Source organism: Phascolarctos cinereus, unplaced genomic scaffold (assembly GCF_003287225.1).
Source record: "Phascolarctos cinereus isolate Bilbo 61053 unplaced genomic scaffold, phaCin_HiC Scaffold_2;HRSCAF=192, whole genome shotgun sequence".
Taxonomy (NCBI): domain Eukaryota; kingdom Metazoa; phylum Chordata; class Mammalia; order Diprotodontia; family Phascolarctidae; genus Phascolarctos; species Phascolarctos cinereus.
The window spans coordinates 94,926,900-94,941,333 of NW_027555625.1; the positions used below are offsets into that span (position 1 = coordinate 94,926,900).

At 37.1% G+C, this 14,434-nt stretch overlaps 1 long non-coding RNA gene across 2 annotated transcripts; it reads left to right on the forward strand.

Annotated features, from left to right (window-relative positions):
* Positions 1–8,187: 8,187 nt before the first annotated feature.
* On the forward strand, positions 8,188–14,223 carry LOC110218575 (uncharacterized). 2 transcript variants are annotated; one of them, XR_002327356.2, is made up of 5 exons: positions 8,188–8,292; positions 8,714–8,815; positions 12,820–12,876; positions 13,019–13,101; positions 13,586–14,223. It is a non-coding gene; the product is annotated as an uncharacterized LOC110218575 (long non-coding RNA). The 2 variants fall into 2 exon arrangements; XR_002327357.2 differs by having other exon boundaries at positions 8,196–8,292; positions 8,492–8,815.
* Positions 14,224–14,434: the final 211 nt, after the last annotated feature.

Consider the following 14,434-nt stretch of genomic DNA (forward strand, 5'->3'; position numbering starts at 1 on the left):
TTAAATTAAATATTCTTGATATTGGGGGAGGGAGTGGACTATACTAAGTTTTTAACACCTCGCTATAAATTAATTTATAATGTCAGATATTTTGAAATCTGAAGAAATAAAACCATTTATGTTTTGATACCTAATGATGGAGAAGAAAAATGTGAAAAGGTACTATTTCAATTCAAATCAAACCTTTAATATTAATTAAAAGTCTATGTGCAAGGCAACAGAAATACAAAAATGGGGACATATTTCCTGCCCTATAGGAATTTACATTTTAATTGAGGGGGGAGGGGGAGGAAGTGACATAGTTTAGAGGAAAGAGCACTGGATTTGGAGGTTAAGTGTTCAGATCTCTGCAATGCTACTTATTAGCTATCTGACCTTGAACAAGCAATTCTGGGCCTTGGTTTTCTTATATATATGTGTGTGTGTGTGTGTGTGTATATATATATATACACATATATATGTATATATATGTATATATATATATGTATATATATGTATATATGTATATGTGCGTATATATATATATGTATATATATATATGTATATATATGTATGTATATGAGCATTGTTGAACGATTTTGAAAGCTTTAGGGAATGATCTCTATAGTCCCTCCCAACTCTGAATCCTATAATCCTCCTTTTAACATATACACAAGTAACTGTATCACGTATGCTCTAGCTCACCCTCCAAGAAGCAGGCCAGCTACAGCTTCCCTTCAGGGTTCTAAAGTACCTAGAGTGGTTGGGGTGGACTCTTCTCTAACGCCATTGGCTAGAGCTACAACCTCTGCATTCTCTCCCATTTTAGACAAAAGTGACTAGTGCCTCAATTCCACTGAACCTCTTAACATCAATTAGCCCTTTGGCCCCAGTGAAAAAAAGAGTACAGCATGGGAATAGTCCAATTAGGCTGGAACTAATAGTATGAGGTAAATCTTGAGAGATAGTTTAGAAGTCACTGAATTTATTTTTTTAGAAGAGTGACATAATCAGAGTGGCATTAGGAAGATTACTTGGGCAATAATGTTGATAGGTAGATTGGAAAGGGAGAAAATGGGGTGCATAAAAACAGGGGTGTGCTGGTGAATGTTTTATTGGCTAGCCAGTAAATAAGACAATAATAATAATAAATATTCTAGACACACTTTCAAGTTTAATTTGCATTATTAACATTTTCTTCATTACTTTCTTTAGCCTAGACAATCAACAAAATAATAAATCAAGTCCAGTAAACTAGGCTGCCTTTTTAAATGCAGAGTATTTTACTTGCCAAGGAGATAAGAAAGCTTCTACCTACTTTGCATGCCAAAGGAACACTGCTCCACTTCTGAGGTTTCACCCAAACCATGCAAATTGGCAAGGAAGGCAAAAAAAAAAAAAAGAATGGGAATAGTTAATGTTGGAGGAATTGTGAGTAGACAGATTTGTTAATATACTATGGAACTGTGGATTGATCCAACTGTTCTGAATATCAACTTGGAATTATGCAACAAAAGTAACCAAATTCTCCATATCCTTTGACCAATCTATCCCACTACTGGGCATTTTCCCCAAGGAAGTGAAAGACAGGCAAAAGTTCAATCCATATCAAAATATTCACAGTAGCACTCTTTGGGGGTGTCAAAGAACTAGAAACAAATGTGAGTGTCCCTTAATTTGAAACGTGGATAAAAAAAAACTGTGATGCAAATATAATAAAATATTATTATATAGTAAGAAATTACTACCATGAAGAATTCAAAGACGTGGAAAGTTGTTTTTTTTTTTAATTAACAGAAGGAAGGTTCTCAATTAAGGGGAAATCTGAAAGGCTTCATTTTTAAAAAATATATATATTTTTTTCAATTACATATTAAAACAATTTTTAACATTTATTTTTTTATTTGAATTCCAAGTTTCCTCCCTCCCTTCCTACCCTCCCACCTCCCTGAGACTGTAAGCAATTTGGTATAGGTTATACATGTGTAATCATGCAAAATATATTTCCATCTTAGTCATATTGTGAAAGAAAACACAGACCAAACAAACAAGAAAAATAAAGTTTAAAAAAGTATGCTTCTAAATATATTCAGACTCTATTAGTTCTTTCTCTGCAGATGGATAGCATTTTTCATCACAAGTCCTTCAGAATTGTCTTAGATCATTGTATGCTCAGAATAGTTAAGTCATTCAGTGGATCATTGTACAACATTGTTGTCAGTGTGTACAATCTTTTCCTGGTTCTGCTCACTTCACTTTACAACAAATCATGTAAGTGTTTTAGTTTTTTCTAAAAGCATTCTGCTTTCTTATTGCACAATAGTATTCCATCACAATCATAGACCATGATTTGTTCAGCCATTCCCCAACTGATGGGCATTTCTTCAATTTACAATTCTTTACTACTACAAAAAGAGCTGCTATAAACATTTAAACAATTTTTTTACATCTAGGTCTTTTTCCTTTTTTCCTTTTTAAATTTCTTTAGGAGATAGACCTAGCAGTAGTATTGCCGGGTCAAAGGGAATGTACAGTTTTATAGCTCTTTGGGCAGAGTTCAAAATTGCTCTCAATAATAGTTGGATCAGTTCACAATTCTACCAACAGTGCATTAATGTCCCAATTTTCCCACATCCCCTCCAGTATTTGTCATTTTAATATGGGAAGATTTGTATGAATGATACAGAGCAAAATAAGCCAAACCAAGAGAACAATATGTACAATGATTGCAATGCTAAAAAAAAAAAAATCACTAAAAGGAGGTTGAACTCTGAGTAATTAAAAACCAGTGTACATTCTGGGAAAATATTGGCTATATAGTGAAATGCAGTCACTATATGGATGGATTTGCTAAATACTTTTTCTTTTTCATGATAAAAGGTTCAACCTGGGGTAGGGTTAAAAATGATTATGATGTAAAGACAAAAGTCATCAAATAAAAAAAATATTTTTAATAGGAAGAAAAGATTATCAGAAGATGCCATAATTTGACTTGGGACTTGGGGGCATTGCTCCATTTTGAAATACTGGGAAACCAGGTCCCAAACGAGGATGTGTACTAAAAATCCCCTGCCTTTTCCCTTCCCATACTCATTCTCACTGTTTCTCTAGGTATTTACGAGGTGGTGGTAATATTTTTAAATGTCCTACCCTACCTACTCTCTAAACATCTTACCACTCTGGAGAAACTTATGCCATGGGGCCCTTATTGATTATGATTGGTGACTGCTGCTTCCAGAATCAATATTTCAATAAAGTCCTTGCAACCATGCCACACTTCACTCTCAATCCACTCCAATCATCTTCTCACTAACAGCCTTGTTTAAACCCTTTCCTCTAACCTCTCCCTTCCTAACCAAAGTGTAATTTCCTCGGCACTATCCCTTCCTCTTTGTGTGTTGTTGCAGGGCTTAGAAAATAAACTCCTTGAGGGCAGTAACTCTGCTTTTGACTCAGCATGGTGCTTGGCAAATAGCATGCGCTTAATAAATGCTTTTTTCATTATTCATTCCAAAGTCAATCAATCAATTTATTAAGTGTTTAATACTTGCTAGGCATTATAGATATAAGGAAAAAAGTGAAACATTCCTTGACTTTATGGAGCTTACAATATAGTTGGGGGAGACATTTACATATATAATTATATTAATCAATCAAAAACATTTATTAAGCGCTTAGTATGTGTCAGATTCTGGGGGCAGCTAGGTAGCCCCTGGATGGAGCACTGGGCTGGAAACCAGGATGACTCATCTTCCTGAGTTTAAATCTGACCTCAGGCACTTAACAACTATGTGACCCTAGGCAAGTCACTCAACCTCCAAGAAAACCCCAAATGGGGCCGTTATTTGTTCCCTCCTTAGGACTGAAACGACTAAACAAGAACAGTCTGACTGGACCTTAGTATTTGGGAAGAGGAATAATCAGTTATTGGGTCCTGGGGTTGGGAGTGGTTGGGGTCTAGAGGCTTCTGTTTTGGATTCACTAGGACAGTTCTGAAATGTCATTAATGAATTATTCCTATATATGTGTAGGTAATGTACTTCTAGGCAAAAGAAATCATTCATTAGATTTTTAAAGGAATTTCTAAAGGTAATACGTTTAACTGCCGAAGTAAATTGGTCATTAGCATTTGAGAGACAGGTGTAAATAGCAACACCTAAGGGGCTAAACCAATAAGGATTGTTTGGAAGCAATTAATTCACTTCAAGCTACTAATATTAGCATTACTTTCATTTTCCCTAATGTAAGTAGACCACAATTTGTCTCACCTTTTCTTTAAAAATGAAGAGAAAACAGTGATTTTCAGACCAGCTGGATTATGGGAGTGGTAGAAAAACTCCCTAGTCAAATGCAAATCTTGGTGACATTAATATGCTAATAAGGGAAACAGGATAAACTGTAGGTCAAATTTCCACTCCTTCAACCTGAATAGCCCTTAAAAAGAGGGCATGAGTCTGCCATTCTGAGTTCTTTCTGCCAAATATCTGGCAGTTGGGGAAATTTAGCTGTAGCAACAACAATTAAGATTTATTCCGGGTATATTATGTGCTTGACTACATGAAAATGGAATAGACAGAAGTGAATTAAAATGAGGCATCTATGTGCCTGGGAATTTACAGTTTATGATGAAAGATGATACAGATGGAACCAGCATGTTAGTTAGGCTCTTACCAAATCAAACTGAGCTTTTAATGTTTTTTTCTTGAGTTTTCCTGTTTTGTCTTGTTTAGTCAAAGGAAATTTTGGGAAGAATAATGGCCCCAAGGAAAGGTGGCAGAAGAGAGAAAGTTGATAGTTGATGTTTTGCTACTAGAGGCTCAAAAAATATTTAAGAGAAGTTCAAAATGTGGACAAGATGAGGATAGGGAAACCTCAAGTGACTTGTCTTTTTATTTGGTATATCCTCTTGGTGTTTCTTATTATGTTCATTATCAGCTGAAAGCTGAGGGTTGGATATTTTCCTTTTAAAGGTTTGTTTTGTGTCGCTGTTACAGGTCCAATGACTGTATGAAAATGAAGTTTCTGCATTTAACTATTAATTGCCTTCTCTTTCTCATTTAAAATGACATGTGACAATGACATCTGCTCTACAATGACTTAAAGTCAGAGCTGAGCTAAACTGTCTCAATTTTAAGAGCCATTAGAGCCAGATTGTCACCATGTACTTTTTCTTGAGAGTAAATTAAACTCTTTGCAGAAGGATATTACAGTATCATTTTAAGTTTTAAAGTAGCTACTTAACTAAATACCAGGAAATTTTTGTGCTCTGAGAAAAATAGGTTCAAATTATGCTTTTTATGCCTTGGTTTAGGCTCCAGGACTCAACTCTCCTTTTGTCTTTAGAACTTTTTGCTCTCTGTTGATTTTCTCCAATTTATCCTGTCTATGGTTTGTTTGTATATAGTTGTTTACATGTTGTCTTATCCCATTAGACTGTGAACTAAGAGAAAGCTGTAACTGTCTTTTGCCTTTCTTTGTATCCCCAGGACTTAGCACATTGCCTGTAGGTTCTTAATGAATTTTTATTGATTTACTTCTGTCTTATATAGGTACTCTCTCTACTAGCTGAGGGACTAAGTAATGAGCCTTGGGTAGTTAAGCCAGAGCAGTTCACAACTGTAGTATTTTCTAAGGTGCTGAAAAGGCCTAGAAATGAATGTACTTTGGGTATGCCAGCCAAAGAATTCTTTTTTAGCCACAGACACTCAATCAAACCACCTATTAAAATGTGTTAACAGTTTCTGTGTAAGGCAAGTACATGTAGCAATAAATTCTTACCTCCTTGAAATATTTAGGTATTGATCCACACCAAGGGTGCTTCGGTAGAATACATTTTTATTATGTTGCATTCTTGTTAAATTTCTTGACAGTCTGTGGAACCCAAATTATAGGACATAGTTCTTGGCTGATTCTATGTGTGCAGAATATTGCATATACTGCCAGGCATGATTTATATGTTAATTGTTTTTGCTCAACTGTTTTTTTTTCCTCTCAAATTAAAAATAAAAATTTTGTTGTAAGAGATAGCTCATTGGGTGGGGAGGGGGGTATATTAAAAAATGAAGATGATATAAAACCAAAAGATATTTATAAAAAATAAGTGGGGGAGTTAATTTTACACTAGTACCTATCATCATCACTATAAAATCTTACATTTATGCTGAACATTGTGGTTACAAAGTATCTTATATATGTTCATCTTGACAGAAATATATTAAGCATCTCATTTTTTGAGCTGGGAGATAATAATGACACATTTTATTTTATTTTTGTCTTCTAATAATATTTTATTTTTCCTAACTGCATGTAAAAGCTATTTTTAATATTCATTTTTTAAAATTTTGAATTCCAAATTCTCTCCCTCCCTCCCTTCTCACCTTCCTTCTCCAAGACTGTAATCAATTTGATATAGATTATTCATGTGTAATCATGAAAAACATGTTTCCATATTAGTCATGTTGTGAAAGAAAACAGAAAAAAAAATAAAGCAAAAAATATTATGCTTTGAAATGCATTCAGACTCCATCAGTTCTTTCTGGAGATGAACAGCATTTTTTATCATGAGTCCTTTGACATTGTCTTAGAGCATTGTATTGCTGAGAATAGTTGTCATTCATAGCTGATTATTGTAAAATATTGCTGTTATTGTGTATAATGTTTTCCTGTTCTCTTCCCTGTTCATTCTGCATGAGGTCATGTAAGTCTTTCCCAGTTTTTCTGAAGTCCACCTGCTCATCATTTCTTATAGCACAATAGTATTCTATTACAATCACATACCACAACTTGTTCAGTCACTCCCCAATTGATGGGCATCCCCTCAATTTCCAATTCTTTACCATCACAAAAGAGCTACTATAAATATTTTTGTACAAATAGGTCTTCCCCCCCACACCCCTTTTTAAAAATCTCTTTGGGATACAGGCTTAGTACCATACCCTGGATCAAAGGGTATACACAGTTTTATAGCCCTGTAGGCATAATTCCAAATTGCTTTCCAGAATAGTTGGATCAGTTCACAACTCCACCAATATTGTGTATGTTCCAATTTTCCCACATCCCCTCCAACTTTTATCATTTTCCTTTTCTATCACATTAATCAATCTGATAGGTGTGAGATGGTACCTCAGCATTGTTTTAATTTGCATTTCTCTAATCAATAATAATTTATAGTATTTTTTACATATGAGTGTAGATAGATATGATTTCTTTGTCTGCAAACTACCTGTTCATATCATTTGACCATGTATAAATTGGAGAATGACTTGTATTCTTATAAATTTGACTCGGTTCTCTACATATTTAAGAAATGAGGCCTTTATCAAAGACACATGCTGTAAAAAAATTTCCCCTAGCTTTTTTCTTTCCTTCTAACCTTGACTGTACTGGTTTCATTTGTGCAAAACCTTTTTAACTTAACACAATCAAAATGATCCATCTTCCATTTCATGATTCTCTCTCTCTCTCTCTCTCTCTCTCTCTCTCTCTCTCTCTCTCTCTCTCTCTCTCTCTCTCTCTCTCTCTCTCTCTCTTTTTCTTAGGCAATTGGGGTTAAGTGATTTACCCAGGGCCACACAGCTAATAAGTGTCAAAAGTTTGGTCTGAGGCTGGATTTGAACTCAGGTCCTCCTGACTTCAGGGCCGGTGCTCTATTCACTGTGCCACCTAGCTGCCCCTCTCTATCTCTTGTTTGGTCATAAATTCTTCCCTTTTCCATAGATCTGACAGGCAAATTATTCTATGCTCCCCCAATTTAACCACAGCATCACCCTTTATACCTAAATCGCGTACCTATTTTGACCTTATCTTGGTATACAGTGTACTGATACATTTTCTGAAGCTGAAGTTTAAACATTTTGGCCACCTAATGAGAAGATATCACTCACTGGAAAAGACTCAGATGTTGGGAAAGATTAAAGGCAAAGGTTGGTAATTACTGTTGCGCCTCAGAAGGATGGCAGAGGATGAGATGGATAGATAGTGTAATGGAAATAACAAACATGAACTTGAACAAATGTCAGGAGATAGTGGATTAGAGAAGGGCCTGGCATGTCCATGGGGTCATGAAAGGTCAGACAGGACTCAAGGACTGAAAAACAACTGACGTATTTTGTGTCCAACAAACATCATGGCAAACACTCATGAAAGAACAGATTACTCCCCCCAAACAATTAAGCAAACCACTGCCAATTAGAGTAATTGCAAATGATATTACAATAATTTCCCTTTTTTTTTGTAGTTCATTTATTAACAAGTCTACCAGGCTTTGGGGGACACAATGATTATTTCATTTGGTCTTCACTCCAGCCCTGTGAGGTAAGTAACACAGATATTATTTATCTTCATGTTGCGGAAGATGAAACTGAGGCCCAGGAAGGTTTAGTGATTTGCCCAATGTTACATGGGTAAGTTGTAGTCATTCATCCTTTGTTTTCAAAGAAGATGTCTTGCCTCATGCATGAATTGGTTTTAAGTGAGGCAGTTGTGAACATATCAGCCTCACTCTCTCTTCCAGAGTCATTGAAGTCCAGTGACAAGACAAAGGTCAAGACACTGGCAATAGTCTAGGATACAGTGGATGAACTTTAGCATCTTGGACATCTGACCAAGCTCTAAGCACTCCACAGCACCTGCTAGTTGCCTTCATGGCCACTGGAACAAATTGTTCTCATCTGCCCATTTCGCCAGGGGAAGTCTCCACATGCAAGGGGTAGATATCCCTCTAACTTACCAACAGGTTTGAGTCCCATCAGTTACCTTCAGCCTGGTTTGCTAGTCTGCTGAGATGCTTTCACCAGGGTATGGCTGCTGCACGTGCTACAGCTTCTTGGAGCCACAGGTGAGAGTTGGGTGATAAGTGGACACCAAAGGTGGGTGAGTAACACTGAAAAGGGTTTGGCAATCCTTCACACCAGAAGTGCTAGTACTCCCTGAATACCACATACCCCAAACCTCCTCACACCCCTACACACCCCATATATATCCACTAGGCTGGAATCAGTAAATATATTTTACATAACTACAACTTTGAATTCAAAGTGTGTGGATTCAAAGATATGTGACTTCTACCTTAGTTTCTTCATCTGTTCTTCTCATGGTTATTATGATGTTAAAATAAGATAATATTTGGAAAGTGCTTTGTAAACATTGAAGCACTATATAAATTCTTGCTATTATTATTAGTTGGCATTGGTAACAAAAAAAATTTCCCTCAGAGAGCTTAAAGTAATTTAAAAATAATTTGTTCTGTAGGTTTTGTTGCCCAGAAAATTGAAGCCAATGAATGTTTTTTCCCCATTTTTTTCCTTTTCTTTTGTTTTGAGGGGGTTGTTCATTTATTTATTTTTGGTTTTCAACATTCACTTCCAGAAGATTTTGAGTTCCAAATTTTCTCCCCATCCCATCCTTCTTCCCACCCCAAGATGGCATGCATTATGAATACCCCTTCCCCTAATCTGCCCTCCCTTCTATTCTCCCCCCCTTCTCTCATCTTCTTCCCCTTCAATTTTCTGTAAGAAGCCAATGAATGTTAAGGGATTAAGTCACTAACCGAACCAGGAAACACATTGCATTATCTCATCTTATCTCCACCTTTTTTATTCAATCACTTCAGTGTAAAGCAATAAACAAAACTAGACATGCCTAACACCATCCTTAGAGGTACAGAAAGAAGCCATAAATCAGCATTCATCCAAATAAATGAAATGTATCTGTTGAAGTGGCTGAAGGAAAGTGAGGGTCACTTTTAGTTCAAACAGGCACATGAATCATTTCAATCATTTCGTCACATTTGTCATCACATCACCTCACTTTTGGAAAATGCTTATAAAAACTATTATTCCAGAGGGTCTTGCTGTCTCAGCACTGGAAATAAATAAATAAAAATTATGATGCAATTCACATCTATGCGTAGGCAGCACTTTATGCTACTATAGCTAAAAGGTATGTCCAGAAAAAAAAATGAATACAAAATTCGAGGGCCAACTTTTCCCTCTCAGCTAATTTTAACCACAAATCCTATAATAAGATGAATACAGTGAGCCTTATGGGCATGAAAAGACCTCACTTTCTGTTGAATCTATCCAGTGCCATTGTAGATTAGCAATGTTCTTGATAAGAAATGTTTTGATGGAGGGAAGATTTATTGTTATTTCTGATATTGCAAAGTATTTTTTAAGAATGAGAAAGAAGAAAAACAATAGCAGAATTTGTCAAATCAGCAATAGACCAAATTGGACAATACCATGAGATGGGAAAATAGAGCAATGGAGACAAATCACCAATGGACATAAAATTCCAGTTTTCAAAGATGCGAACTTTGCAAACACTAAGCAAAAATAAATAAATAAATAAATAAAGACTTTTTAAAAAATTATCTATGTCCTAGCATATATGCTCACATATATACACATACAGACATACACACACTCTTACACACAGTGCTTCACACATTTGTATATTTGTAAACACATACTTCATAGCGAACAGACATTAGCTCATCGAAGGGAGTCCAAACATCATGACATGTGTAGAAGGGGAAAAATTGCTGAGTGCAATTTTTATGCCTAGGTATACAACAGGATCTTGTTGGATAGATCAATGAGTTGTCCAGAGTCCAGTAAAATAAGGTACAAAGTAATCACCAAATCAATGTCTTCCATAAAGATCATTTAGTCTAACTTAAACACAAAGTGAGGACTGGGATGTTCTGTTTACACAGAGCCAAAATTTAGAGGAGTCTGACAGCATTTATACTCCTTCACAATGCAGAAACAATTGAGCTAACAACCTAGTTGGCAAGTGTTAAAATAGGAGGCTAACAGATGGAGACCTTTCTTTTCACACCCACACATAGACACCTGATTGTACACAAGATGAGCTCCCCCAGGGCTGGCCCACCCTGCCCTGCTTTCTTTCCTAGTGGCCATATCTCTAGCAATTGCCTTATGTCCCAGGATCTCTGTCTTCCCATCATGAAGTGATGTCTCACATTATATCCCCATATACGGCTTTGTATCCACAGTTTTTTATCATCCTCCACAAACTATGTATCAGGCACTGTGCTAGGCATTAGAATACAAAAACAAAAGTGAAACAGCATCTGCCCTTAAGAATCTTATGATCTAGTCCAAAGAGACAACCTGTGTATGTATGTATGTATGTATGTATGTATATTATATATGCATGTGTTTATATGTGTATATATGTGTCTCACACACACACACACACACACACAATAAATGTAAAGTTTTTGGGAGGAGAAGGTCCTAACAGCCAGGAGGCTCTGCAAAGCCTTTTTTGTAGAAGATAGCACTTGAGCTTAAAGTTGAAGAAAACTAGAGATTATAAAATATAGAGGTGAGGAGAGAGTTTCACGCATGGGATGTGGGAGACAGCTATTACAAAAACATGGAAACTGGAAATATAATGTTGTCTGTGAGGAAAAGCAACAAGTTCAGCTTGGCTGGGCTGTAGAGTATAATGCAATAAAGCTGAAAAGATAGGAGGGAGCCAGGTTGTAAAGGGCTTTAAATGACAAAGCAGTTTATGTTTGATACTAGGGGCAATAGAGAATACTGGAGTTTATTGGGCAATGCTTTAGGAAAACCATTTTGATAGTTGTGTTCAGAATGGCTTGGAGTTGAAGAAGGACTATAAGCAGTCAACCAAATTGGGATGCTCTTACAATAGCTCAAGAGAAATGTGATAAAGATGTTAACTGGGGTGGTAGCTATGTGAAAAGAGAGAAGGGAACAACAGGAGTGCTATAGAGGTAAAAATGCTAAGATTTGATAACTGACTGGATATGTGGGATGAGCAAGAATAAAGAGCAGAGGATGACACTGAGGTTATTAACATGGTTGACTGGAAGGATAGTGGAAGTTAGGAAGAGGGGAAGGTTTTAGGGAAGAAAGATAATGAGGTCCATTTCAAAAATGTTCAATTTGAGATGAGTGTGGCACTTCTAGTTCAATATGGGGGCAACTAGGTGCAGAAGACAGAGTGCCAGACCTGGAGTCAGGAAGATCTAAGTTCAAATCCAGCCTTACTAGCTGTGTGACCCTGGGCAAGTCCCTTAATATCTGTTTGCTTCAGTTTCTTCATCTATAAAATGGGGATAATAATAGAACCTACCTCCCAGAATTATTGTGAGGACCAAATGAGATAATAATTGTAAAGCGTTTAGCACAGTGGCTGGCACATAATAAGCACAATATAAATGTTAGCTGTTGTTGTTGTGTCATTATTATGATGAGGAGGAGGAGGAGGAGGATGATATGATGACCATAGCTCAAGAGAGAGACTAGGGTCAGATATATAGATCTGGGAGTCTTCAGCATAGAGATGATAATTAAACTCATATGAGCTGATGAGGTCACCAAAAGAGAAAGTTTATACAGAGAATTGGGCCAAGTTCAGAGCTGTGGAGTATACCCATAGTTAAGTGGGCAGTACACAGATGATGATCCAGCAAAGGAGACTGAGAAGGGCTCGAATTGGAAGGAGAACCAAGAGAGAGCAGAGTCATAAAAGTTCAGAGTTGAAAGAGTGTCTGGAAAGAGAGGGTGGTCAAGAGCATCAAATGCTGTAAGAAGTTAAAAAGGAGTGAGAAAAGGCCATTAGAGAGAATAGTTTCAGTGCAGTGATAAGCACTGAAGCCAGATTGCAAAGTGTTAAGGAATGAGGGGAAGAGGAAGTATAGGCAATGTGTGACTTTTTCTTTGTGTTTGAGAAAGGGAGAGAAATATTGGAAAGTAGTTTGAGGGTACGGTAGAGTCAAGTGAAGGGTTTTTATTGTTGTTATGTTTTGTTTCTCTGTTTTGTGTTTTTTCACTTTTTAAGGCAGCTGTGAAGGAGGAAGAAGGAAGAGGATAGGAAGAGACTGGAGATCGTAAAGAGGTGATGATAGTTGGGGCAATCTGCTGGAGAAGGTGGGAACAAATAAAGGGATGGGACCAATTTGCCAAGGTTGTAGTGGGTTCAACATAAGCAAGACCCTTGCTGCTCTCATAGAGTTAAAAATGACCCATCTTCCCCACAGCAACAAAAGAGTTGAAAGTATTATCCTTTTTCCCCACACCTGGAGTACTGATGTTGCCTTCATTATTAACTATTTGACCTCAGGTAATGTATACTTCTCAATCTGTACTTTGACTTTGGGATTCATATGTGTCATAGACAGATAAGAAGTAGACCCTCTGGTCGGCTTTTGCTGGAGGGCACATGATGGAGCGCTAAATCTGTGCTCTAACAACTTCTAGGGAAACATGTGGCTTAATGCTTAGGGACTTGTCACTTTGGGATTATATAGCAAACCTTGGGTCTTTCCTTTGTCTTTCACCCTTTGACTGTTGGCCAATTCATTGGATTTTAAAGGAAGTGATCCCACCCTCCAGATATCCCTTTCTCCCCCTCTGTAGATATTGTCAGAATTCTTCAAACGTTTCCCTAGAGGCGAAAGAGGAGGGGCACCTGAACTTTCCCCCACCACAGCATGGTAGCTGTTAACACAGGGCAGTGATAATACATGTACTGGCTAGGTGAGCCTGAACCTGGACTTTAAACTCCTGGCTACCTTTTCTATTTTGTCTGCCTTCTGTGAGTATAGGTGACCAAAACATAATCCCAAGATGAATTTGTTCAGCCTTGGAGGCAGCTTTCTGACTTTGAAAGAGCAGAGAATCCCAAGTCCCTCAATCACAGCTGACTGTCAACAGGAGGAGTGATCTTCAGCTATACCCTTCTTGGAGAAATGGCACCAACAGGAAGTTGAGTCCAATCCCTGACCTGGCTTGCCAAAAAATATTACTCTTGAAGAAGACAGTGCAGAGCTGTGTGTAAGGAAAAATGCATATTGAGCAGGCCTACAAACTGCTTCGTGTTTTGATGGTTTTAAATCTCAACCTTCTGGTAAAGTGTAACAATAGCTAGCTATAAGTTAATACTGCTTGTTTAAGAATTTGGCAATTTGTGGTGACCTCAGACAAACTGAGACCTGGGAAAGACTTAAATTTAGAAAGGCCAAGGTCATCTACTATATCTTGGGCCATCACCAGTTGTCTTGACCTTTGTCTTGCCATTGGACCCACATAACTCTGGAGGAAACAGTGAGGCTGATGACTTTGTGCATTTCTGCCTCACTCAAATCCAATTCATGTACAAGCCAAGGCTTCATCCCCATGATATCTTTGTTTCTCTTTGAGAATGAAGGATGAACAACAACAACAACAACAACAACAACTTCAATTTGTGCTTGTGAGTTTTTTGTGTTCCATAGCATCTGTTTAAGTAAATAGCTAGGCTACATCTGATCTATGGGAATAGTACCTTTCTATTATCTCCCCCTTCTGGGGAGACCTTAGACATGAGCTAAGCCAATGATTGAAGTGATTCTCTCTCTAGGGCTGTGTCATCTGGGCACAAAGACTCAAAGATGGAAAGGGGAAAAAAAAGCCTT